At 46.8% G+C, this 24,595-nt stretch overlaps 2 protein-coding genes across 5 annotated transcripts in view; one reads left to right on the forward strand and one right to left on the reverse strand.

Moving 5' to 3' along the window:
• Positions 1–6,835, reverse strand: part of PARP9 (poly(ADP-ribose) polymerase family member 9) — a 614,444-nt gene extending 607,609 nt beyond the window's left edge. The window contains exon 1 of the mRNA XM_086957420.1: positions 6,631–6,835. The gene's annotated coding sequence lies outside the window, so the exon portion shown is untranslated. The remainder of the gene's footprint in view (positions 1–6,630) is intronic.
• A 31-nt stretch (positions 6,836–6,866) lies between these two features.
• DTX3L (deltex E3 ubiquitin ligase 3L) overlaps positions 6,867–24,595 on the forward strand; it is a 212,631-nt gene continuing 194,902 nt past the window's right edge. The window contains exon 1 of one of the 4 annotated variants that reach the window (XM_086957421.1): positions 6,867–6,995. The gene's annotated coding sequence lies outside the window, so the exon portion shown is untranslated. Of the gene's footprint in view, positions 7,148–24,595 lie in introns of all 4 variants that reach the window. The other 3 variants (XM_086957422.1, XM_086957424.1, XM_086957425.1) reach the window with 3 other exon arrangements.

Genomic DNA, 24,595 nt, shown 5'->3' on the forward strand with positions numbered 1-24,595 from the left:
GGGGAGGAGAAATGCCGGCCTGAGGCAGAGCACACGCTGAGAAGCTTGTGGGAGGGGGGCTGGGCTGCCTTTGATGTGGTAATGCGAGGCAGGCAGGCAGGCGGCTGGTGGCATTGTGCACGCGCTTTTTAGGGCTTGCGCTTGCGCAATGACCTAAAAAGCACATGCACTGCGTGGAATCGCCAGTGGAATCGTGCTTGGTTAAACGCTGTTTAAGCCCCTATAGAGCTTCGCCAGCTGTGCGCATGCGCACAGCAGGCGAGCCCTAAAAAACTATCACATATACACACTTAACAGAAAAAAACACCAAAAGAAGAGTCATTCACAAAAGTAAACTCAAGAGCCAGACACACTAACGCAAACACACACATCCCAAAACCACAAATATCAACACAAACAATAGATACACACAACAACACAAGAACCACCCACCCACCATGAATCATGCATGTATAGCCACAAACACCAGAACACAATAGAGCTACACATACTAGCAAACGTAAGTCCCACACAAAGTAAATTCTGTCAACCTGGGGTTTGGAAATTACCAGGTGAGTAAGTAATGCTGACAAGTGCCTCCACCCTCAAAAATAGGGATAGAGACGTAGGTTTTAGAGCTAACTGGTATTTATCAGGCATTGGTGGAAGCTTCATCTTTATGTAAAACTCTAATATATGGAACACGATTCAATAAAAAAATCACCCAACCTTTTCACATAATTGCATGACACAAATTAACAAAAAAGTGTGGCTAATGGTGACTACGACTATTCTTGCACTCTGCAGCACCCTTTTTATATGAGTGTGAGATGAAGGAAGATGGTGCTGAATGGGATGCATAATAGTTGGTTACATCAAGTGCAGGCCGATTTATATGTGTGCATTGGCTGGAGACAGGTAGTGCTACTGTGGATGCCCGATCAGATATCTTTAAAATTGGAAGGTTGACGCATGTACTTTGACATGGACACAAACTCCGGTTAGGTGTGCTCAAGGTCTTAAAGTAGAGTGCGCTGCTGGAGTTATTTGGTAATCACGTAACATAGGAGATGGTGGCTCACATGTTGTGTGCAGACGCCCACAGTAGTGATAGTCCACTGTAAAGCAAGATTCTGAACTGAAGGCAAAGGCAACAGGCGATATTGCAGTATTACAGATGTAAGGTGCGTGGACCTCATAGGGGGGCATGGTTTTGGAAACAAAGGAGCTTGTGCGTATAACCCGTATGAAAAGGGCAATGCTGTGTATGCCTGGTTGTAGAGTACCTCGGGGAGTGGAGTATCATGGTACATTTCCTGGGGAGAATACAGAGCAGAGACGTCCCTCTTCATCAAGTGTTTCTGGCTTGGAGACAGCTAGTGCACTAATGTTTGTTTGGCGGTAACAGTTGTCGGGCGGCCTGGGACATTACCCCCTGGTTGTAGATTATGACTGATTGTTTGGTCCAGAATGTATCTATGCTGAAAAAAAGGCAAATTATATTGGGCTCTCTGGAGAAGAGGATTTTGCGGTGCTGCCAGGCTTGCATTATATCTCTTAGTCTTCTATATGCAACAACAAAAAATAAGGGTTGTGAAATAATTGCAAACGGTAATCTAAAAATATATCTGGTTCAGCTACCCCAAAGCTAAAGTTAGCAATTCATGCAGCTCTTTGACACTGAGTAGAGCCCATCCCCCAATGATTCATTTTAGAGCTTCAAATAACAGATGGTACGGCTACAGATGCTTGCTGAAGCGGTATGTAACCTAGGTACTACCAAATCACTGCGTGCCCACTGGTTCATAATGGACGGTGTTGAATCCTACAAATAAAATGAATAGACGGCTCCATGTCACTAAAGACGCAATGAGGCAGCCCTGTACCTTTATTTAACTCTCGATATTTAGGTAGCTGAACACTAGATTCTTGTTACTGAAAACGATTGCTCTAAACAACAACAACATGGTTTGCAAAAAAGAAACCTAAGGACCTAACGTCTGGGGCGACTTTGGGTCATCTGGCAGCCTAACGCTCACGATGTTTCTCAACTGGACTCATAGGGTGCATGCTGCTGGGTGTGCAGCAGTGAGCTAATGTGACAAGTAGTCAAGTGCTCTTTGGTCAGCGACGGGCAAATACCTTTCAACTCTCCTGAATTTTGGCAGGTGACACGCTTTTTGTACTTTTATTCTCCCGCCTGACAAACAAAATGATAGATCGTAATATGATCACCCGTTTTCAAAACTGCATCACCCTCCAAAAAAAGTGTCCATTCCTAAGTTACCTTAAAAAGATCGCCCTCCTAAACGACTAAATTCGCCCCATTTTAAAGTCAAGAAGTTGCCAGGTATGCAGACAACTGTTGACCAAGGGTAAGTAAATCTTGCAGCTGGAATGCGCTGCGGTGGGTGTAAAGACCCAGCATCGGCTGGCAGCTCACTTTGTTTCCTCCAGATACCGTACAGTGTTCTGTCTGAACAAATGCTGCATACACTGTACAGTGTGCTGGTTAGGTGAACACATGTTACAGATAATGTACGTTGTGCCTGTGAGGTAGACACGTTTTGTAAACGTGTGTATCTGGAAATTCGGTTCTATAGGGCTTGTAGGTCATTGTGCTACTCCCGGTCATGAACACAATCTAGGTATGGCTGATAAGCGGTCCCTTTTCATACGTGACATCTTCAGCAGTCCTGCTAGTTTCTGAATAGAGTGGTGCCTGTCGAATGTGCTGTCTGCGCTTCTTACCTCTGGGCACAGGAGAGCTGGTACTGCGGGCATCCGGGGACCCGCTCCACCTGCCCCTGTCCAGTGGAGACCTCCGCGTCCGACCAGGGGCCCTACTGCCGCCTACGAGCTCCGAACCGGTGGGGCTGCCGCTTTCTGCACCGAGGATCGGGGGGCTGTTGCCGGGACTGACCACGCCGCCCGGCTCCGCGTTGCTGCCCACCGAGGTCGGGCTCAGCAGGTGAGGGTGCCCACCCCCTCTTCGGAACTGGAAGTGGACCGTGGCCCGGATGGGCTGCAGAAGTAGGCGGCTGCTGTTGGGAGGCGGGGAGCCGGTGCTGCTGCGCTGCCTCATCCTCTGGGGCTGCTGAGAGGGGCCAACGGACATGACATCAACCGAGCGCGGCGGGCGGGACATGCTTCACGCGAATGCCCCGGGGCCCGTGGGCTGCCGAGGCGTTCAAGATAAAGGGTTTATGAAGTAATTTAGAGCCCACGTTGAGACCTCAGTTCGGGAAAGGTACGTCTGCTGGTCGGGGGACTGAGCCACACTCCAGCTGCCAGCCCGGCGCACCTTTCCCAGGCAAGAGGTGTGAAGGCCGGCTTCACATGCGCTGCCTCGTGCGGTGCTTGTACTGGCGAGGGGGAGGGAATCCCTCGTGCCTGGGGGGGGGGGGGCTCCAGGGGAGTGCGGGAGGCGTCCGTGAGAGGCTGAAAACCAGAAAAAATATGGCGGCCGCAAGCTTACGAAATGTTCGGAATCGGGGGCGTGTTTTGGCGTTCTGAGTGACGGAAGACGTCACCGTCGAAAGAACTCAAAAAAACACGCCCCCGAATCCGAAAGAGACGGGGCTTTATTGGAGTGACTCCCCTCTCCTCCAATGGCTGGCCTCCGTTTAGGAAGCCAGCAAATGGAGGAGAATGGAGTAGAGAGGCGGGTTCAAGCCCCCATACTCCAAATCATTAAATCTCCTCCCGGAGACTGCGCAAGCGCAGCCTTCGGTCCTCGACCTAAAAAGGACAAAAAAGAGAAGTAATATCATTGCAAAATGTGCTGCATAATTTACCTTTTCTTGCTGCATAATTTACTCAACCCGGCCACAAATGTGACCCTATAGTGCCGCATAATTCCAGTGGCCCTGACCTCATCAACAATCCAAACTGCTCTCACCCAACCCACAAGTTGGAGGACTGTACAAAGAAAGCAGCGGAATTTGCTATATTCTTTGACAGAAAAGTGAAATCCCTTGTGGAGCAGATCATTCATCCTACCCCTCCAGAGGATCGCAAATCCTTAGCCATTTGGCAGAACTTTGACACCATCTCTGAAGATGCCCTCCTCAAATGCATCCTTGAAACAAAGCCCTCCAACCATTCTCTTGACCCCATCCCTAGTGACATTGCCATTGACTTCTACACCCATTCTCTTTACTATTGGTTCGCTCTGGTTAACCTCTCCCTCGGTCAAGGCTCCCTTCCTGTGTCCTTCAAAACTGGGCAGGTTACCCCTCTTCTTAAAAAACCCACCTCTGATGCAAACGACCTCAACAACTTTCGCCCCATCACTAACCTATCTTTTCTGGCGAAAATCACAGAAAGATGTGTAGCGAAACAACTCTCCCGTCATATCAAGGACAATGATCTTCTTGACAATTTCCAGTCTGGCTTCATGCAAACCTGCAGCACTGAAACAGCCCTGCTGCAAGTGATTGCTGACAAGCTGCGGATACTCGATGCAGGGGAGTCTTGTCTTCTGATTCTCCTTGACCTCTCTGCAGCCTTCCTCTCTGATAAATCCCAAATGATCAAAATAGCGAACAGTCTTTCATCTCTTTTAGCGGTAGGTCAAGGTGTCCCTCAAGGCTCTATACTTGCACCCACTTTGTTCAACCTCTATTTGGAACCATTGGGAAATCTCCTAAGTAAATCTGGGATCCTCCATCATCTTTATGCGACGACACCCGAATCTACCTTAAGGTGTCCTCCCCACTCGATCTCTCCATCCTAAACTCTACTCTCAACTCCATTCAAAATTGGATGTCAACTCATTCTGAATCCCTCCAAAACTGAATTCCTCCTCTTCTCCTCCTCACTCTCTCCTCCTCCGGTTCAATCATGGATGGATCAGATGAATCTACTTAACAATAAACCCATCATTGTCGACAGCGCAAAATCCCTTGGTGTCATACTTGACAAAAGACTCAATCTACTCTCCCACATCAATTCCATTGCAAAGTCTGCTTGATACTAACTGCGCCTTCTTTGGGGGATCCGACACTTGTTCCCGGAACAAGACCTAAAAACCCTGGTCCAATCGCTGGTTCTCTCTAGATTGGACTACTGCAATTCTCTTCTTACTGGCCTCCCCAAATCTCACTTGTCCCCCCCTTAAATCTGTTCTCCATTCCGCAGCTCGTTGCATACAGAGGGGGGGGGGGCAAAAGAAGTGACCACATCACACCCATTTTATCTTTCCTCCGTTGGCTTCACATCGATGCAAGATCGATCTACAAGACTGCCTGTAACATCTACAAAGCCTTGCACTGCTCCTCTCCTTGCTAATTGGCGAATAAACAAACTCTCTGGAGGCTTTAGACCATCACGCAATGCGGAAAATTTATTGCTTGAACCTCCCACTATCAAAATGGAAAGATCGATGGCCCTATCCTTTTCAGGTAATGCAGTGAGAATCTGGACCTCACTTCCGCCTCAGCTCCGGACCACCACCTCCCCCGGGTCCTTCAAAACTGACCTCAAACTTCTCCTCCTTCAAAGACACTTCCAAACCTAATTCATGCCATATCTATTCCCTCAAGGAAGTTCTTTCACTATAGAAAATTCTGTACTCCATGCCTATAAAAGTGCCTTCCCAGTGTGTTCTTGTGTTTTGAATGACTGCCACTTAGTGTAGTATAATATCTTTACTTGCATCCAGTATGCTTATGTAACTTACCGAATTCATGCCACATCTATTCCCTCTAGGAAGTTTCCTTTACTATAGGAAATTCTGTACTCCATGCCTATAGAAGTGCCTTCCCAGTGTGTTCTTGTGTTTGGAGTGACTGCCACTTATTGCAGGATTATACCTCAATTTGTATCCAGTATGCTTGTGTAACATGCACACTTGTCACTCTTTCCTCTTGTAACGTATCGTTTGCTACCTCATCTTGTATCTTGTTTACTGTTGTTACTTGCACAATTGTCACTTTTTCCTCATGTAACGTAACGTTTGCTCTTGTACTATGCACACTTGTAATGTTCTCCTCATGTAACATTACTGTTCCTATTGTAAAGCGCTCTGACACCTTCGGGTACAGTCCACGCTATATAAACACGCATACATAAATAAATAGTCTGCCTATATTAGTATAGTCACACCCTTAGTTACAGAGGCCACGCCTCTTATGTGTTTTTCCACAACTTCCCATGGTCACGCTACTTTCAAAGATCCTATTCCACTTCGCCACCCGTGGCCCACCCCTTACCCCTAGGCTAACACTGACTTCAAACGCCGTCCTTATTCGGACCCGCAGTAGAGGGATGCGGTTCCGTGTTGTTCTCGCCAAGTTCACCACGACTTGTATGTCTCAACTCTATTTTTTTTATTTTGTGCATTTTTATAAAGCGCGGACATTATCCGAAGGTGTCAGAGCGCTGTACAATTGACGGCTTCGCATATTGTTTCGGTAACTTTTCTCTCACTTTTTTTAAAGGTGATGTGAAAAAGAGCTGTACTTCTTGACAAGGATCATCGAAACTGTAAAGTTGAGTTTTGAAGACTTCTTCGAAAATCTAGATACTTACCATGGACGTCCCTCCCGAGCTCCCTGATCAGAGGAACTTCTAGAATTAATCTGTAGACAATCACCCATTTCAATGGCACCCACCCACTCGCCCAAATCCACCTTATTATGTACTCACGTGGAGTTTTTCTCCGCACCGGACTGAAAACCGTCTTTCCTGCTGTGTTTTCCGTCAGTGGGCAGAGTCCGTCCGAGCTAGAAGTTTCTGTTTCCATTTACTCGCCAAAGACGTAAAACAGAAACCGAAAGCAGCTCGGTCGTAGTTGCCGCCGTTTGTTCCGGGTCTGTCACTCACTCGCGATGGGCGTACCCGCCCCAACTGCGGATACAGGGCACTCCCCAGCAACCGAAGTAGTATTTCCTGGTGCAAGGGTTGTTTCCGTGCAAAACAACAAACAGTTGCCCTTCCCGGCCCGGGCCAGCTGCGTGCGCCGCAAGCTGGAAGAGAAGGCGGCACGAGCGAGGAGTTTGAAAGACGACCAGGTACGGGCGGGAGGCGCAGACTGCTGCTGCTATTCTGCCACTTCTGTCAACCTTTTAAAGTCCAACCGAGTAAAATGACTGCACTGCACAGCACAGCCCCGTGAGCTCTTCCGAGAGCTCCCCATCGGACAGCACGTCTATCCTCTTGGAGGGTAGGTAGGGGTGGGCAAATAGAGAAATTCATAGGGAGGATCTTGCCACGGTTCTGGCTCGACTTTGCGAATCTGAACCATAGCGGGCATGTATGTAATCTGATGATATGTGAATGTCACAGTTTCGGAACGCGTCTACGTGAGGCAGTCGGTGCTTTTTGTGTGCCACTTTATCGCCAATAGAATAAGGCATTCATTTTTTATGCAGAGGGGTGCATTTTTATAATGTAGCCCCTTTTGTGCAATTTAGGGGTCTTTAAGAAGAAGCTGCATTACTTCTAAAAGTTCATATGCAGAATCATAAAGCATTTCTTTTCTAATCTGACAACATTCTTGAAGGGACAGATGAAAGTGAATCAGTGGCCTAAGTGTTGCAGAGTTTGTGGGACAAAGCTTTAGTCCTGAACAGGCAAGGGCCTACGCCCCCCCACGAAGAGATGATGGTTACCCAACTTCATTTGATAGCTCTGCATAAGCAAGAGTTTTCCATTCCTACTGCCAGAGGATAAATGAGATTGAGGCACCCACCTGTCCACGACGATGCACAGAGGAACAAAATCCTAATATATTCAGGGACAAGAGGCATCAGAGAGCACATGGCTGATGCCATAGACCACTGGGAAGTCGTTGCAGTCCCCTTCACACCACAGAGACTGCAAGACACGCCTGTGCCTAACGGACAGCTGGCCTTCTGAAGGGCAGAATCGAACATACTAGTATAACAGCATAACAATGTGATTTAATATTTTTTTTCTCCAATGAATGACATTTTATTAGTATAGACCTCTTCCGAGATCCACACTGTGTTAAAATAGTATATACAGATTTCCAGTTCCATAGTGCCACAATATAAAAAAATACATTTTATACAGAAGAGATTATTATTCATACGCTTTAATAATGCTAAAAACTTTATAAATTACAAATTCATCTGTTGGGATTCTTATCAGCTCAATCAGATCCATAGTTCTAAAAATAATATATTTTTTGCAACTAGATTTTAAAAATCGAGAGTGATCCAGTGATTCACCAACAACAGATACTCCCCTACCATATACTCACCTAGGCACATAAACTCACAGTGGTTAAACCGCGGGGGGGGGGGTCAAGTTTTATAATTTTAACAAGCTGTTAGGATTAGTCTATCCGATACCTCTATTCTTTTACAACTAACCCCTAACAGATCAATAAGTTCTTTCCTCTGGTCGATAGACCATTAGTTGAACTAGTTGATGGTGATAATTAACATAAGCTAACTTTTCTATACTTTTTAAAGTAAATAACCACAGACTCAAGAACATTTGAAATATTTAAACATTTCAGATGAATGTGAACAATCTCAATACAGTGCAGTCACCATCATTCATAGGAGAGAAAATTCAATTAAACACAATGCATTTGATCTCCGACTCATGCAATAATCTATGCTGAAAGAGAGAGGACAGAGAGAAAAGATAAAGAACATTAACAAATAACAGAAATTTATAGTTACCAAGGATGGTGTGGAAGACCAACCCCCTGAGATAGATTCAGGAGACAAAGACTTCAGGACAGGAATCAGGACAAGATAGTTGACCTCTCTAGAATACCGACGGTTCCGCAACTTCCTCTCTGACACTCTCTTCCTCCTCGAGATTCTTCCGCAAATCTTCAGATCTAACCCAATTAACCTAGGATAGAAAGTTCTGCTTCAGGTTCTACAATCAGCTCCCTCCACCCTGCTCTGCGCTTCTACAATTCTTCATCAGCAACTCCTGCATCTAATGCTCTTTTCTGCTCCAGCATTCTCAGATCTCCGCTCTCAGCTCTGACTAACTAAAGCTATCTTAATAATATCTTTCGTTGTGCATATTACACCCACTAATGTTTCAATATCAGGAAAATATGAAATTTGATTGGTCTGGCAAAGTGGGGTCTTCATCACACCATCCTTACATGTCACAAGTTTCAGCTAAACCATTGTTCATAAACCCATCCCCTTTTTATTAATAAACTTTATTCCCATGTGCTAAATGTAACGATTTTGCAACAATTTTGACTTTGATTATGAATGCGTTTTTTCATGGTTGAACTCTACACCATCCTGTTCCCACGATGTTGCACTTGATCTTTGGCTCCCTTTAAACTGCTTTGTCATGGCCTTCATGGCTCCTCTCAGTGGGCATGCGCAAACTTCACGTCACTCAGCTCAATTCAGTTGTGCGAGAAAGGCCCAACTACGCAATAATGATAAAAATCAAAAGACATGTTATTTTCTCAAATAAAGTGTTTGCATTGTATACTACACAACTCTACTCTATCCCATTTTGTTTATAAAACCTTTCCCCTCCTTAGCATTAGTAAAATAGCTTGCTTTTATTTCAGATAAGCTGGTGCCATGCTTGCAAGTCTTTACGACACCACTTAAAAAGCTTCTGCTCATGTGCAAGAATTTTCCCTCCAAGCAGTAATTTGTCCTCCTAAGTAGAGGTAGTTGACGCATGCACAAAACATATTTCCAGTTTAAAGCGGTATTAGTCCTTCTTCAATGATATCCTCGTTAGTAACGCTTCACTAACCCAAATGTTCATGTGATCGCGTATTATTTTCCACAAAACTTTGTTAATAACTTCTTAGTGAGTTAAATGAGCAGATTGCTTTCGAGCAAGTCTCTTTTCTCCAAGACCTTGCTCCATCAAGAGCGTGCATCAACCAGGCTGCTATTTGGACTGACAAATAGGACATGTACCAAATCTTGGATTCCTCCACAACACAAATTACATTGGCCGGTTTTATCAAAATTACTGCCCCAATTTTTTGTTACATCTTTTAGCAGCAATGTCCTCAGTCTTAGCATCAGGATGCAACGCCTAACCTTATGTTCCAATGTGAAACTCCAATATTTTGGGATCTCTTTATTCTCCACCATGGCGAGTTAGAGCTTATAATGCAATAGCTGCTGACAGTAAAATGTATCCATTTCATAGCTCAATCTCAGACTAGATTTATTCAGGAAGAACTTCAGGAGTACTGGACACCAACTTTGTAAAAGATTTGTGGAGCATTGGAAGTGCTCCAAAGCAATCTCTAAATTTTCTCTAAACATATTTATTCCTGGATCAGTTTTAAAAGTTTCTTGACATATAATTGCCCTCAATGTACCTTCAGGTGCATGCAGTATGTTAGAATCCCACCTGACAAGGTTTGCCATGGCTCTCGTAAATGCACTCACTACCCCTAATTCCAGTCAGAGTGTGTGAACAGGAGTAGTGTGACTTGTAGTAGTAAGCATACATAAGAGTTTTCCCTCCTTGAGATTTAAGAAACCCCAGCGATTTATAGGACTATATTCTTAACCTTATGTTCAAATAGGGGTTATCTTTGTTCAATAGATTTCTAGGAGGGCTGCTAAATGTTGCATCCCTGTAGATGAGTAAACTTTTTTATAGCATTAGCATAGGATACTATTTTTTATTCAGTCTGTTGAAAATGCGAGCAGTTCCAATAGACTGGGAGAAAACTCTCCCTAAGTAAATGTAAGTAGATACTATATCTACTGGAGTTCCTCCTAATTTCCAGGTAAAAGATGTAGCCTTTGTCCTGCCCCTAAATGATACTATTTTTGTTTTTGAAATATTTAGTCTTAAAAAAAATGATTTGTGTAATTAAAATGACCCTCCATATTATGCTGCTGACCAATTGGGGTAAGATCAATTATAACCACATCATCAGTGTACATTAAAATGTTTTTTTTTGCGATGGTAATTGAGGTGGAAAATTATTTCCCTCCTGAAAACAATCCAGTAAAACGCTAAGAAATAGTGAAACATGGAGGGGAGCAAGTAAGCATTACTGTTTGAGGGAGTCTTCCGTGGAAATCTCTTGAGTTAAACCCTTATCTCCTCCGATCTGCACCTCACACCATGTAGATGTATGGAGCACTACTATTATTCTTAATAAGTTTGTCGGAACACCTAACTTCAACCATTTTCTCCATAGGGAACGCATATCCACCTTATCAAAAGCTGTAGAAAAATCCACAAATAAACTATAGACTACCTGGCCTTTACTAACTATATATTTGTCAATAATAGTTTGCAGGATAGCGATGTTTTAGTCTCTGACATATTACATTTAATTTCATACTGCCTCATGAAGTTGTTGGGTTCTGGAACTGTGCTGGTCTCTGCATTCTTGTGCAATTAGCTAATGTTAACTAACTTGTCTACATGTACTCGTACATCGGGTGGCATGTATTTATTATCTCCTGGCTGGTCAGTGTGGCTGCATTAAAAACTAATATTCTCCCTAGAATGATGTATTTATTGATACCATTCCCAGCAGCGATACCATAGTATGACCTAATGGAATTTAATAGATGCATGGCTTTTTACATGGAGGACGGTGAGAAACTCAGAATTTTGTGGAATCTGATTCGTTCCAGTGGAAGAGAGGGTGGTCTTGGTCTCCCCATCGGGCAAGACAGCACTCCAAAAAAATAGCCTATGTCTAAGAGTGAAAGGCTGCTTTAATAGCACAGGTCTGGAATAAGAAACATACCCCAATCCCATGGTTAAGTGACTCAAAATAACCATAAGAAATGTTGATTCCTCAAGAAACCCACTCCTCTAATAACAGTCCAAGTGTGCCCTCCTTATAACTTCTCTTCATACACCCTGACCTGTCCAACTGCGCATGCCCCATTGACATTACCACTCGCTCTACTGTTACCTTCGTCCAATCGATCCACCTGCTCCCAGACAATAGCCCCGCCTCCCATGCTGTGCTCCTCCAACAAAATACCCTTAACCACAAAACAGCAGACATGTCCCTCCAAAACTAAATGATCACAAAATATATAAATTAGTGTAACATATGACTCCACCAATTCCAAGTTTTGAGCAGGTTCAATAGTAAATGACACAACAATTTAAAGGTAACAGCAGATACACCCTCACCCTCTACCTTGCCCTGCTTGCCAGCTTCTCCAGTAACTGCCCTATGTGCACAATCTAGCATTCCCCAGTTACCAAGGAGCTGGGGCATGACCATTATAAGATTAAAGCAAAACAATACAGGAAAGCAAGATGCATAACATAACAATTAGTAAAACATTTAAGTGGATAAAAAAGAAAAAACTGAAATGTTTACAAGGAAGAAGGAGAAAGGCCTGATGCTGACCTGCACCTAGGAGTGACAATGCCCAAAGAGGCAGCCTCATACCAAGGCTGCGCAACTCTTTCATGTTGTGTAGCCAATTAGGGCAGAGTGCCGCGAGGACGCGTTATTCACCCTAAATACCCATTCATGTATACACCCATGTATAATAATATGAATTTCACACCAGCAAAGTCAAAGGAATTGTTCATGAAATGAAAAAGGAATCAATTTACGTTGTCACTTAAAACGTTTGCAACACGTAGGCAAGTTTGACTATCAAGCAATAGATGTGAATACAGGAAAGCCCTACTGGAAGACACACCTAAAAACAATGGAGACGTCCCACTAACATGTGTCACGACGTATAATGCAGTGTCAAACCAGGTGAGCAAAAGCATACAAAAGCACTGGTCAATACTCCATACGGGCAACTACAAATGGGACAAACCACTTTTCTCTTACAAAAAAGCACGCAGTTTAAAAGACACTCTGGTTAACACCAGACCTAAGCAGACCATGACCACTACCAATCCAACCATCACAGAAATATGGGGACTCCCTCCAGTGACAGGACATTCAAGATGTGGGGACTGCAGTGTCTGCCATCTCACTGCTAACACCAAGACCTTGAACCTTGAAGAAGGAAAAGTTTGGGAACAGAGGTCACATACTAATTGTAACAGCCATAACGTTGTATACTTGATCAAATGCTCCTGCGACAAACCCTACATAGGAATGACTACACGAAAAGTGAAGCAACGTATATCAGAACACCGCAGCACAATCAGATGCAGGAAAAACAATACAAGACTCACAGATCATTTTCTTACCATGCATCACACCCCCAATGACATGAGGTGGACTGTCATCGAACAAATCCAACCAGGTCCTAATGTACAGGCACGTCTCTTTGAAAAGGAACAAAGGTGGATTTACAGACTTTCCACTCATAAGATAGGACTCAATGACAATATCCCATGGGCGAGTGTACTCAAATAATCCGCAATACCTTTGGACAGTAAATCTTTTTCTTGACCCACTGAGTTCCTCCCTACCATCCTTATTTTAATGCCCCATAGACATTGAATACTAAGGATGTACCTATTGGTATTTTCCCCTCATCAGGATTTTATCCTCTATCCCTGATATAGCTGCCACGCTAGACATTCTTGTCTCACTAGTATCAATAACCCAGGACCCGGAGGTATTTTCCCTCATCAGGGTTTAGCCTTCTATCCCTAACACAGTTGTCACACTAGACTTTTTTGTCTCGCCAGAATTAAGACCCCATGGCAGACATTTTTATCATTCTGGGGTTAACAAGCAAGTTATTCTCTGCAACTCAATGTATCGATTGTAATTCTCCCTTACATTGTATAAGCCCCGCTCCCTGTTTACATCGGAGCTCTGCCTACACGTCACTACGTTACAAGATTCCCTTGTAGCTCCTCCCACCTCCGCGACGTAACCACGCCCATCCCGGAAGTGGTAGACTTTTCATAACGGAGCGAGTCCCGCACGGCAACACTAGCCGAGCAGAGGAGGATAGCAGTAGGTTAATGGCCGATTCCTTCACCCGCTAACTGTAAGTAGTAACCTTTTCTCCCCAGAGAACCGGAGACCACACTTGATTTTGCCGGGCACATCACATGTTGCTCGTTGGTTATCCGCGTCTTTTACCCTTCTATATTCCGCCATTACAGAATATGTTTTGCCGGTGTGATGAGCCTACCCCCTGCCCGTTGAAGCACGTTAGAGCCTACAAATAAGTAAGCCCTAGTTCAGGCCATGTAACTTATTTGTACTCCTATGTGTTACGTGTGTGTTTGTCTTGTATGTTACTTTATGTTATTGTGCGTTATTCAATGATGATATGCACAAGATGCAGCGCCTAATTTTACAACCACCAGCAAAAGACTGAAGATCACGACGATAATATCTGCGCGCACTCATGGATATAAACGAATGCAATGAATAGTAATGCTTGTAGATATGCATGCATCTAATGAGAAATGCGTTTTTCTAGAGCATATACGAAGGCAGTAAACAATAATGCATGTAGTAATGCACGCACCTATTGATAAGTATGTGTGTCCCGAAAAAAACCCCTCTCCACGGACACCTATTCACCTCGTTATCTTATCACCTGGAGGGTATTCCCCTATGGCATGAAATACCACAGCACAGAGACACTTCACGACGTAACAGGAGAGTAAGCATGAGCATAACTGAAATTTGTTTACTTTACTTTTTCCACAGGTCTCTACTTCTTTTCATTTTATTGCCCGCTCATCTACTTGATTGAGCGCATATACCACTGGCTAATTTTCAGTAGGTACACAGGGGATCAGGATAGGGTGCGCCTTTTAGGGGGCCCACACCTCCCGTCCACCTGTTTTTGGTCCTGAGGAATACCGGGCAATCGCCCATTTGGTAGAAACATGTTGACCAATTTGCACAGACACATATAGAGATACCTTGGTCGTAACTCACCTACCAGTATCTCGCCACCGATATTTTTAACATTGTTCAGTTGCTTTAAAATAAAAATTATGTTTTAAGCTAAACCAGGACAATTTTTAACATTTTTTTGCACTTACAGTCACAACCAGCTCCACTGTAGCACAGGTGTTGAAGCACATCCTGGTGACGCTAGGTCACCAGGGTGGACCCCGATGATGAAGCATGTCACCACTAGGTTGGTGAGTGAGGGGTTTTAAACAAAAGGTTGAATTTTTCCTTTTTGCCAGAAAGTTCACCCTCCAGAGATTTTTTTCAAACTCTCCGTTGGGGATACTCCTTTCTATGTTTCATTGGAATACAGGAAAGCAGGCTGAGCCTGGGTTAAATGTATCTTTTTTTTTAAGAGGGGCTAAAAAAAGTGCTTTCAAATTTGCTTATAAAATCCACAGATTAAGGTAACAAGCGTAGTATTTCAAGAAGAGGGAGAAGGAACGGCCCGGCGTCGCCTCTACCCGCAGTACTGCCCCCATGGGCTCTTGGCAGACCTGGAGTAGCCTTAATATTGTTAAGCACCTTCCCCCCCGCCCCCGCCCCCCCCCCCCCCCTCTCAGCTGAATGCGGAACAGGTATAAGTTGATGGACGTGGATAGTATGGCTGAGTGTTCAGGGGTTGTGCCGATTTCCTCCCCTTCCCCCTAACCCCCCCCCCCCCCCCCCACCCCCCCAAAAAAACACATGCACACACTTATTGGGACTTTTGAATATTTGCCTTTTAGAATTTTGGCGCGTGCCTGCGCCTGGTTTCCATTTAATATTTTTTTGTCATTTACTTATTAACAGTCATAAGAATTAAGTTTCACAATGGATTTTCCTTTTTCTTTATTGATAAAAGACCTAAAAAGCATGTCATTAGATTGTATTGTTTTTACCAAGCTGTAACATCACTAACTTGTTTTACCACTTCTCAATTCTATGTCAGGACCGGAGGCTTCGGATTATGCTTTTCTCTCTTCGCTGTTTATTCACATAACACCACACAGCAGCCAGAAAAGCATCAAAACGTGAAAATGTTTTGTATTCCAAACACAGGAATCATCAGAAAACATCATAATAACATTTTTATAACTACAAGTCCCATCAGACCAACATTAGGCAGTCCTTTCTTAGTGTCCATAAATCCCAATATAAGGCGTCCATCTTGTGAACTCCTCCTCTTTCTTTGCTGCTTCGCAGCCAGTTAAGTGCTATTCTCCCTCTCTTTCACAGTTTTGTGTTTGAAGGGGTTTGGTTTTCTTGTTTGTTGGATATTCTATTTGCATAGATTCTTGCTTGTTTCTTTTGGGGGGTCTGTGGGGTTTTTTCCCTTCCAGAGCCCCTTCCATCGCGGGAACGCCTTCGCCCCTTACGCGATGTCCCCGTGTGTTCCGCGGTGTTGATATCACCGCTAGAGGGCGCCGTAGCGTCTCGCCTGCCCTCGCGCGGCTTCCGTCTCTCTGATTGGAGCCGCACTGGGGAGACGACGTCGCCGGAGCCCTGCTGCCGCCTAACCCTGACGCCCTTCTTGGGTTGTATTATCCTGTGCTTGAACGCCCCGTTGAAGTCCGTACTGGTGGTTGTGACCACGTTGACGCCTGTGGGCAGTTTTGAGCACCTTTCCTGCATCGGCTTCCGCTAGGGTGTTACCCGCTCAAGCGCGCTGGGAGGCGGTGCGACCCGGTCTCTGGAGAGAGGGTCGGCGCGCTAAGAAGGCTGGTGCTGCCTTCGTGACTGCCTGGTTCCGCCGGCTTACAAAAACTTGCTAACCTCCGGTTGGCCCATACGTGGCGGTGGTTCTACGCCATCGGAACCCTCAGATACCTGTTTTCTTTACTGCGCGTTGTGGACGCCATGGCTGAGGGGTATTACGTCGAGGAGGAGGAGTCCCACCAGTACCTCCAGGACGACAAATTCTATGCGGCTGTGGATCAGTGGATTTACCGTTGTGTGCAGGATATTGTAGGGCCTATGGAGGACAGGCTATCAGCCCGCATTGTTGAAGAGTGTGCCAAGTTGGCGCCGGGCCTCGCTGGGGTGCCCGCCATCGATCCCAGCCAGCCACCGGCGGCCAAGAAGGCATGTAGGGACGCGGGTCCCAGTGGCGCGCAGGGCGTGGACAAGGACGCCTTCGAGCGCCTACGTGACGCTTTCCTGGCTAAGGCGACTCTGCCTACCCCTGCGTCGCTCCCGCCTCAGGTCCCCTCGACACCGGCGGATGCTGCCCCTACCTCCCCGGGAGGTATTTCCCCCGCGGATACGGACGACGACTATGATGAAGACTCCGTGCGGTCTTGGCGACTGGCCTCGTCCTCGACGGAGTTGCCCAAGGACAATTCGGGCATGCTCGATCCGGATGAAATCATGCACCCACGGTCAGCGGCTTGGGCGCCTGGAGACAAGGTCGCGCAGTTTGTGGCGGGCAGCCTCCGCAAGCCCTTGGAGAAGGAAGCGCGCAGCTGTTTGAGGGGGGAATGCCCCCGTCCGACTTTAGATGGGAAAGTGGCTATGACGCCGGAGTTGGATGGAAAGATGGCCACTTTCATGGCGAAGTTTGTGAAGGACCCCCGTAAGGGGATCGACCGTTCTTGGCGCTCCTGTCAGGACAAGCTATTGGACACCATTGGCCCCCTCACCAAGATCCTGGACATGGCCGAGGAAGCCAAGGTGTCGGGCAATGCCATTTGCCCGGAGGTGTTGTCCAATTGGGCGCAGCGGGCCGTTATATTCTTAGGGAACGCTAACTGCGCCCTCTCGACCGAACGGCGTCGGTCTCTCCTGATCAAACTGGATCCCAAGTTGGGTGATTTGGCCTCCTCGGAGGCTGGCGCTGTGGCACAAGGAGGTCTCTTTGGGGAGCCTTTTATAAAGGAGCTGGGAAAGTTTGTCTCCACTTTCACTTCCCTGGACAAGCCCCAGTCCACCATCAAGCGAGTCTTCCAACAGCGTTTTTCCCGGGGGGCTGGTCGTGGCAGGGGCCTCACGACCGGCCGTGGCGGTCAGCAACAACCCAATAAAGGGCATGGCTCCGGCAGAGGAAACTACAACTCCTCTGCGAACTACAACAACTTCTACCCAACGAGAGGCCAGCGTTTCCGAGGACGCGGAAACTTCAGGAATGACTCCGGCGGCAGCAATTCCCACGGTGAGTGTGATCCCTGCGGATCAAGTTGTTATTGGGGGAAGGTTGGCATGTTTCCCACAGGCATGGGCGGCTATTACGACAGACGCATGGGTCCTTCAGACCGTGCGGGGGTTCCGCATAGAGTTTTACGATCAACCACGCCAGTTACAGCCAACTCGGCCCATAACTTTTTCTCAGCCAGACGTGCTGTTGATCGACGAGGAAGTCTCGGCGCTGCTGCGCAAAGGGGCTATTTGTCGAACAACGCACCATCCCGGGGGTTTCCTGAGCAATATTTTTCTTGTGGAAAAGGTGGACGGGGGCAGACGGCCAGTCATCAACCTCAAGGAGTTCAATGGCTGGGTAGTGTACAACCACTTCAAGATGGAAGGAATCCATCTGTTGAGAGACGTGTTGCTCCTGAACGATTGGATGGTTCGCCTGGACCTCAAAGATGCGTATTTGGTAGTTCCCATCCACCCTCCTCATCGCCGTTTCCTCCAGTTTTGCTGGAAAGGCATGGTTTTCGAGTTCAAGGCCCTTCCATTCGGTCTTTCCTCGGCCCCTTGGTGCTTTACCAAAATTCTGCACCCGGCCATGGAAACCCTGCGGAGTCGGGGGATTCGGTTGATCGTCTATCTGGACGACATTTTGCTGCTGGGCCAGGACCCGAGCAGGTTGACCGCTCATCTGTCCCAGACGGTCTCCCTATTGCAGGGCCTGGGTTTTATTGTCAACAAGGAGAAGTCGGTTCTCACGCCCGCCCAGACAATGGTGTTCTTGGGCTTCTTGGTAGATTCGGTGCACTCGACTCTCAGTCTGCCGTCCAGGAAGATGGCCAAAATCAAACATGTACTGCGGCAGACGATTTCCAAATCGCACACCTCTCTTCGGCAGGTGGCCAGAGTGGTAGGCCTTCTCTCGTCGTCAATTCAGGCAATATTTCCGGGCCCTCTTCATTATCGGGCCCTCCAGCGCCTCAAAGCGCATCATTTGCGCAGGGGGCTCCCTTACGACTGCTTGATTCCCCTGTCGATGGAGGTCAAGGAGGAAATGTTCTGGTGGCTCGCCCACATGGAGGCGTGGAACGGCCGAGCGATTTTCGGGTCCGTTCCGGACTTGGTGATCGAGTCCGACGCCAGCAGGTCCGGTTGGGGCGCCCGCTGCGGGGATTTCTCCACAGGCGGCGCTTGGTCATCCGACGAGCAGCGACTTCACATCCACTGCTTGGAACTTCTAGCAGGTTCCTTCGCCGTCCGTTGCTGGACGAGGGACTCTGTGAAGTCATGTGTCCTTCTGCGGATGGACAATGTTTCGGCGGTTCGGTATGTGAACCATTTAGGGGGCCCGCGATTGCGGGCACTAGCGGATCTGGCAAAAGACTTTTGGGATTATTGTCTCGCCCATCAGGTCTCGGTAATGGCAGAATACCTTCCGGGACGGGCCAACCAAGTGGCGGATTGGCACTCGAGATACCTGCGAGACTCCAGCCTGTGGAAGCTGGATGTTCAAGTGTTCCACTGGTTGGCGACTTGCTGGGGTCCTTTTTCCATAGACCTGTTTGCATCCCGCCTGGACTTCCAGCTGCCGAGGTTCTTCACCTGGAGACCGGACCCTTTGGCGGAGGCGACGGATGCGTTCCTCCAGGACTGGAGTCAGGAACGACCGTATGCCTTCCCGCCTTTCTCCATGATAGTGAGGGCCGCGGCCCAGCTTCGCCGTCAAATGGCAGACGTAGTGATGGTGACACCCGTGTGGAGGTCGCAAGTGTGGTTTCCAGTTCTTCTGGAACTTTCCTGGGATTCTCCAATCCTACTCCCCCGGCTTCCTCGTCTTCTCCTCAATCCAGACGGGGTCCCTCACCATCTCCTCCAGGGTTCTCTCCGCCTCATGGCATGGAGGCTTTCAGGAGACGCTGGTCGCTCCCTGGCCTTTCGAACTCGGCTCAGCACCTTTTGTCCAAAGCCTGGGCAGGCAGCACTGCAAAAAGGTATAGATCGGCTTGGACCAGGTGGGTTCGTTGGTGTCTTCGACGGGACTTGGATCCCATGGTCGCAGGTCTTGTTCCCATCCTGAATTTCCTGGCGGAACTTTCTACTGCCGGCTTAGCATACCGAACTATTAACACGATACGCTCTGCCATATCAGCAGCTCATGAAAAGTTGGATGGGGTGGCGGTCGGGGAACATCCCCTTGTATGCCGGCTCCTCAGAGGAGTGCGTCTGGCTTTACCACCGGAGCCACGATATTCTGTCCTGTGGGATGTTAATGTGGTGTTGAACCTTTTTCTTTCTTGGCAGCCTAACAAATATCTCTCCTTAAAGGAACTGTCAGCTAAACTGGCGATGCTCCTCTGTTTGGTGTCATGTCGCAGAGTGTCCGACGTGCGTGCCTTAGACGTCACGGCGAGAGCGTTTTCCCCGGATGGGGTGACCTTTACCGTGGGCCGCCGCACGAAATCTGCTACGAGGTCTATTTCTTACCCGGCTTTTGCGGATGTCCCTAAGTTGTGTGTGGTGCAATGTTTGAAAACTTATGAGGATGTCTCGACAGAACTTCGCCCTCCGGGCGAGCGGCAATTACTCATTGCGTTGCGCAAACCTCACAAGGCTGTCTCTTCCCCCACCATAGCCCGGTGGGTGCGTTGGGTATTACAGGAAGCTGGTATTGATACGAAGCAGTTCGGAGCTCACTCCGCAAGAGGGGCCATGGCCTCCAAAGCGTTTGCCCTTGGGGCACGTTTAGAAGACCTCATGCGTGCTGCGGATTGGTCTTCGGATTCCACCTTCAAAAGGTTTTATTTCAAGCCGGTGGTGGATATTGCTAGTTTGGTGGTGAACAAGCTTTGAACAAGCATAATCCGAAGCCTCCGGTCCTGACATAGAATCGAAATTTGCCTAGCTTAGTAACGGTAAGTTTCAATTCTATTAAGGACACGGAGGCGAGGATTATCCCACCCATACCTCCTTCGGAGATCCCGCCCGTACTGGAGTAAGTAATCTTTTTTCCTGATTGCAATGTGGATTTACTGCTCCCTTTGGTTGCATGTCATTGACTTGTTGCAATGTTTTCGTTGACTTGCCTTCAGGCCTAGCGGGTATGGCATAGCTCACGTTGTTCTTTTTTCCGCCAGGTAATGATGGTGCGAAACAAGATCGTTGAGACTTTGGCCTGACTCGCGACGAAGAAAGAGGAGGAGTTCACAAGATGGACGCCTTATATTGGGATTTATGGACACTAAGAAAGGACTGCCTAATGTTGGTCTGTTGGGACTTGTAGTTATAAAAATGTTATTATGATGTTTTCAATGATTCCTGTGTTTGGAATACAAAAAATTTTCACGTTTTGATGCTTTTCTGGCTGCTGTGTGGTGTTATGTGAATAAACAGCGAAGAGAGAAAAGCATAATCCTCGCCTCCGTGTCCTTAATAGAATTGAAACTTACCGTTACTAAGCTAGGCAAATTTCGATTCCCAGATATTTTTCCAACGAAGGACTGGTCTGAGCGTACAAATCCGGTTTTCTTCCATACAACCACATCAGGGGTAGACTTCCACAGTGGTCATCCTCGTCCCATGTGACACCTCTTCGGAAAGGTTCACCGTATTGAAATATTTTTAGTTACTTATTTTGAAGTGTACACTTTATCTATAAACACGTCCTTTCCCTCTCAGCAGCTGTTGATTCACTCGCCAAATCGCTTTCCTATAATAACCCAGAACCACCTTTTCTGATTACCACACCAGATTACTAACTATCTTACCTCCAGACCACTGCAGCTTAAGTGTTGTTGGTATGCTGTATTTTTTGTCCAAGCTTTTTTAGGGCTCGCCTGCTGTGCGCACAGCTGGCGAAGCTCTATAGGGTCTTATCCAGTGTTTAACCACCACTGGCGATTCCACTGGCGATTCCTTGCAGTGCTTGTGCTTTTTAGGTCATTGCGCAAGCGCAAGCCCTAAAAAGGGCGTGCACAATGCCGCCTGCCTGCCTGCCTCGCATTACCACATCAAAGGCAGTCCTCCCAGCGCATTTGTCACCCCCTAATTATTCACGGCCTGCCGGCCATACTTTCAGTTTCGTCTCCTTTTATAACTTGTTAGGGCTCGCCTGCTGTGCGCATGCGCACAGCTGGCGAAGCTCTATAGGGTCTTATCCCGTGTTTAACCACCACTGGCGATTCCTTGCAGTGCATGTGCTTTTTAGGTCATTGCGCAAGCCCTAAAAAGCGCGTGCACAATGCCACCAGCCGCCTGCCTGCCTGCCTCGCATTACCACATCAAAGGCAGCCCTCCCAGCGCATTTGTCACCCCCTAATTATTCACGGCCTGCCGGCCATACTTTCAGTTTCGTCTCCTTTTATAACTTGTTTAACTTGTTTTTATTTCCCGTGCTTCCTCCGCCCTCCCTTCTCAATCTTCCCGCCCCTTGCTGCAACAACTGCGCGCTCAGCTTTTAAGCATTCCACTCAATGTACCCTAATGTTTAGTCGTCTTTTACCATGGTTTGTTTAGTAAAGTTCTTTAGATTTATGAAATGTAACCACTACTTTGAGTGATGCGGCTTACCCCGATGTTTGCGGGGACAAAATGCCTTGAATACCCCCATCCCTTTTAGCCCATCCCTTTAAAGTCTGCTCGCATTTCCCTCCTCCCCCTTCTGGGTCCTTATCTCCTCGCATTCCCCCATCCCTTCTCGCCCAGCCCTTTGATGCTCTGCTGTAGTCGCTGCCTCTAAACCTGTCGTCCCTTCTTTCACCCTCTCGCTTCCCCCTTTCCTCTCCATTGACGATCTCCCTCATGTGCGAGTGCTACCTGAGCTTGTGGCCTGTACCCGTCATGTCTCCCTCCCTGCCATACACTGTTTATTTCCTGCATGCAGTAAACTCGTGACGCACACGGACCCTTGCCGGAGCGGGATCCAAGCTCAGTCACACTCCACAATGCGCTCACGCGTTCTGCAATCTGCCCACGTAGAAATTAACAAGCAATGAAACACTTTCGTAAATATCACAAGATAAGAGCTCCTCCGGCTACACTCGCAGTCTAGCGATGTGAGCGCGAGAGCTTCAGGGGACCCATACTGAGCACGTCCGGATAGAGGAAAGGGAGCACCGGAAGACGCATTAATTCAGAGTTTGAGATCATATCAGAATGCACATTTATATCAGACTGTGAGTTCATGATGATTCATAGCGTGAGATTATATCAATCACAAAGTGAAATTATATTCGGGTTGAGGCTTTATTATCCAAAATATTATTTTATATCGTCATTTCAGAATATTTCTATACTAATCTGGGTATGAGGTAATGTTCATTTCAGAGCACAAAAGTATATTTCTGTGAGATTTCACTATAGTGTGACGCTGTCAGGAATAGAAACACTGTATAAATAATACAAACAGATTAGCTACTTCCTCGCCCACTCAGAAAGTGCTAAAAGCCATTGTTATATGTAATATCAATACATCTAAGTCACGTAAATACAAAACATGTTGCATTACAAATGCTATAGGTGTCACATTTGCGAAAGTTATAACTATTGGCATTGTAAATGACAAAGCTATTATTTTAGCTATTTTAAAAAATAACACATAAATAAAAAAAATGTCATTTATAAGACCAATAGCTCAAACTTTCCTAATGCGAGCCCTATTGCATTTCCAATGCTTGTTTTTTTTTGGCCTGGTATACATGCCACTGTGGCTAGAAAACGATTCAGAAAAGGGGGATGGTGATGAACAGAGTGTCTGAATTAAGCAGACCACTCTTACCCAGTCCAAAGATCAGGGCTTGATCCATCACCGTTATTTATCTCACTGCCCCATCCCAGCTCAGAACCTGGCTATATGCAAATCAGTCTGTCCCTGGCCCAGTGCATCATGGGAACAGGGCAGACTAAACTACCAAGCCAATTCTTCACCAGAAAGGAGACAAGCTACCGGGGACCGGTTTCTGGCATTTCAGCCGTCTTCGGCCCGGCTTGCTTGAATCCTGATGGAGCAGTGAGAAAGGGACTCATGTCTGAGTATACCCTGCCACACCTATAGTGGCCAAAAACGATTCAGAAAAGGGGGTGGTGATGAACAGAGTGTCTGAATTAAGCAGACCACTCTTACCCAGTCCAAAGATCAGGGCTTGATCCATCACCGTTATTTATCTCACTGCCCCATCCCAGCTCAGAACCTGGCTATATGCAAATCAGTCTGTCCCTGGCCCAGTGCATCATGGGAACAGGGCAGACTAAACTACCAAGCCAATTCTTCACCAGTGGCTAGAAAAGCAATACTAAGCAGTGCCCTGTTTCTCATTTGCCCGTTGCCAGCCTGTACATCTGCCATCCCCATAAACCTCACTCACAATATGTAGACCATTTTATTCCATGATGCCTTCCCTCGTGGGTGCCTTTGAAAGGGTATTTCCCCCAATGGCATGCTGCCATGTAACTCGGCCTTAAATCAAAATCTCCCCAAAATGTGTATATCACTTCGATCTCTCATTATACATCTATAATATATATATGCCTCGATTGAGTGGCTTCATCAAACTCCCAATCAGTTTGTTCATTAGGTCTGTGGCTTACTCTGTCAGCCAATCTGCAAAGTATTGCAAATGAGATGCGCAAGATTATGTTAATTCAGAGGCTCAGATCCCTAACCTCTTTGAGTAAATGTCGCATTATATTCAGTGT

This window comes from Lissotriton vulgaris, chromosome 2_1 (genome assembly GCF_964263255.1).
Source record: "Lissotriton vulgaris chromosome 2_1, aLisVul1.2, whole genome shotgun sequence".
NCBI lineage: Eukaryota > Metazoa > Chordata > Amphibia > Caudata > Salamandridae > Lissotriton > Lissotriton vulgaris.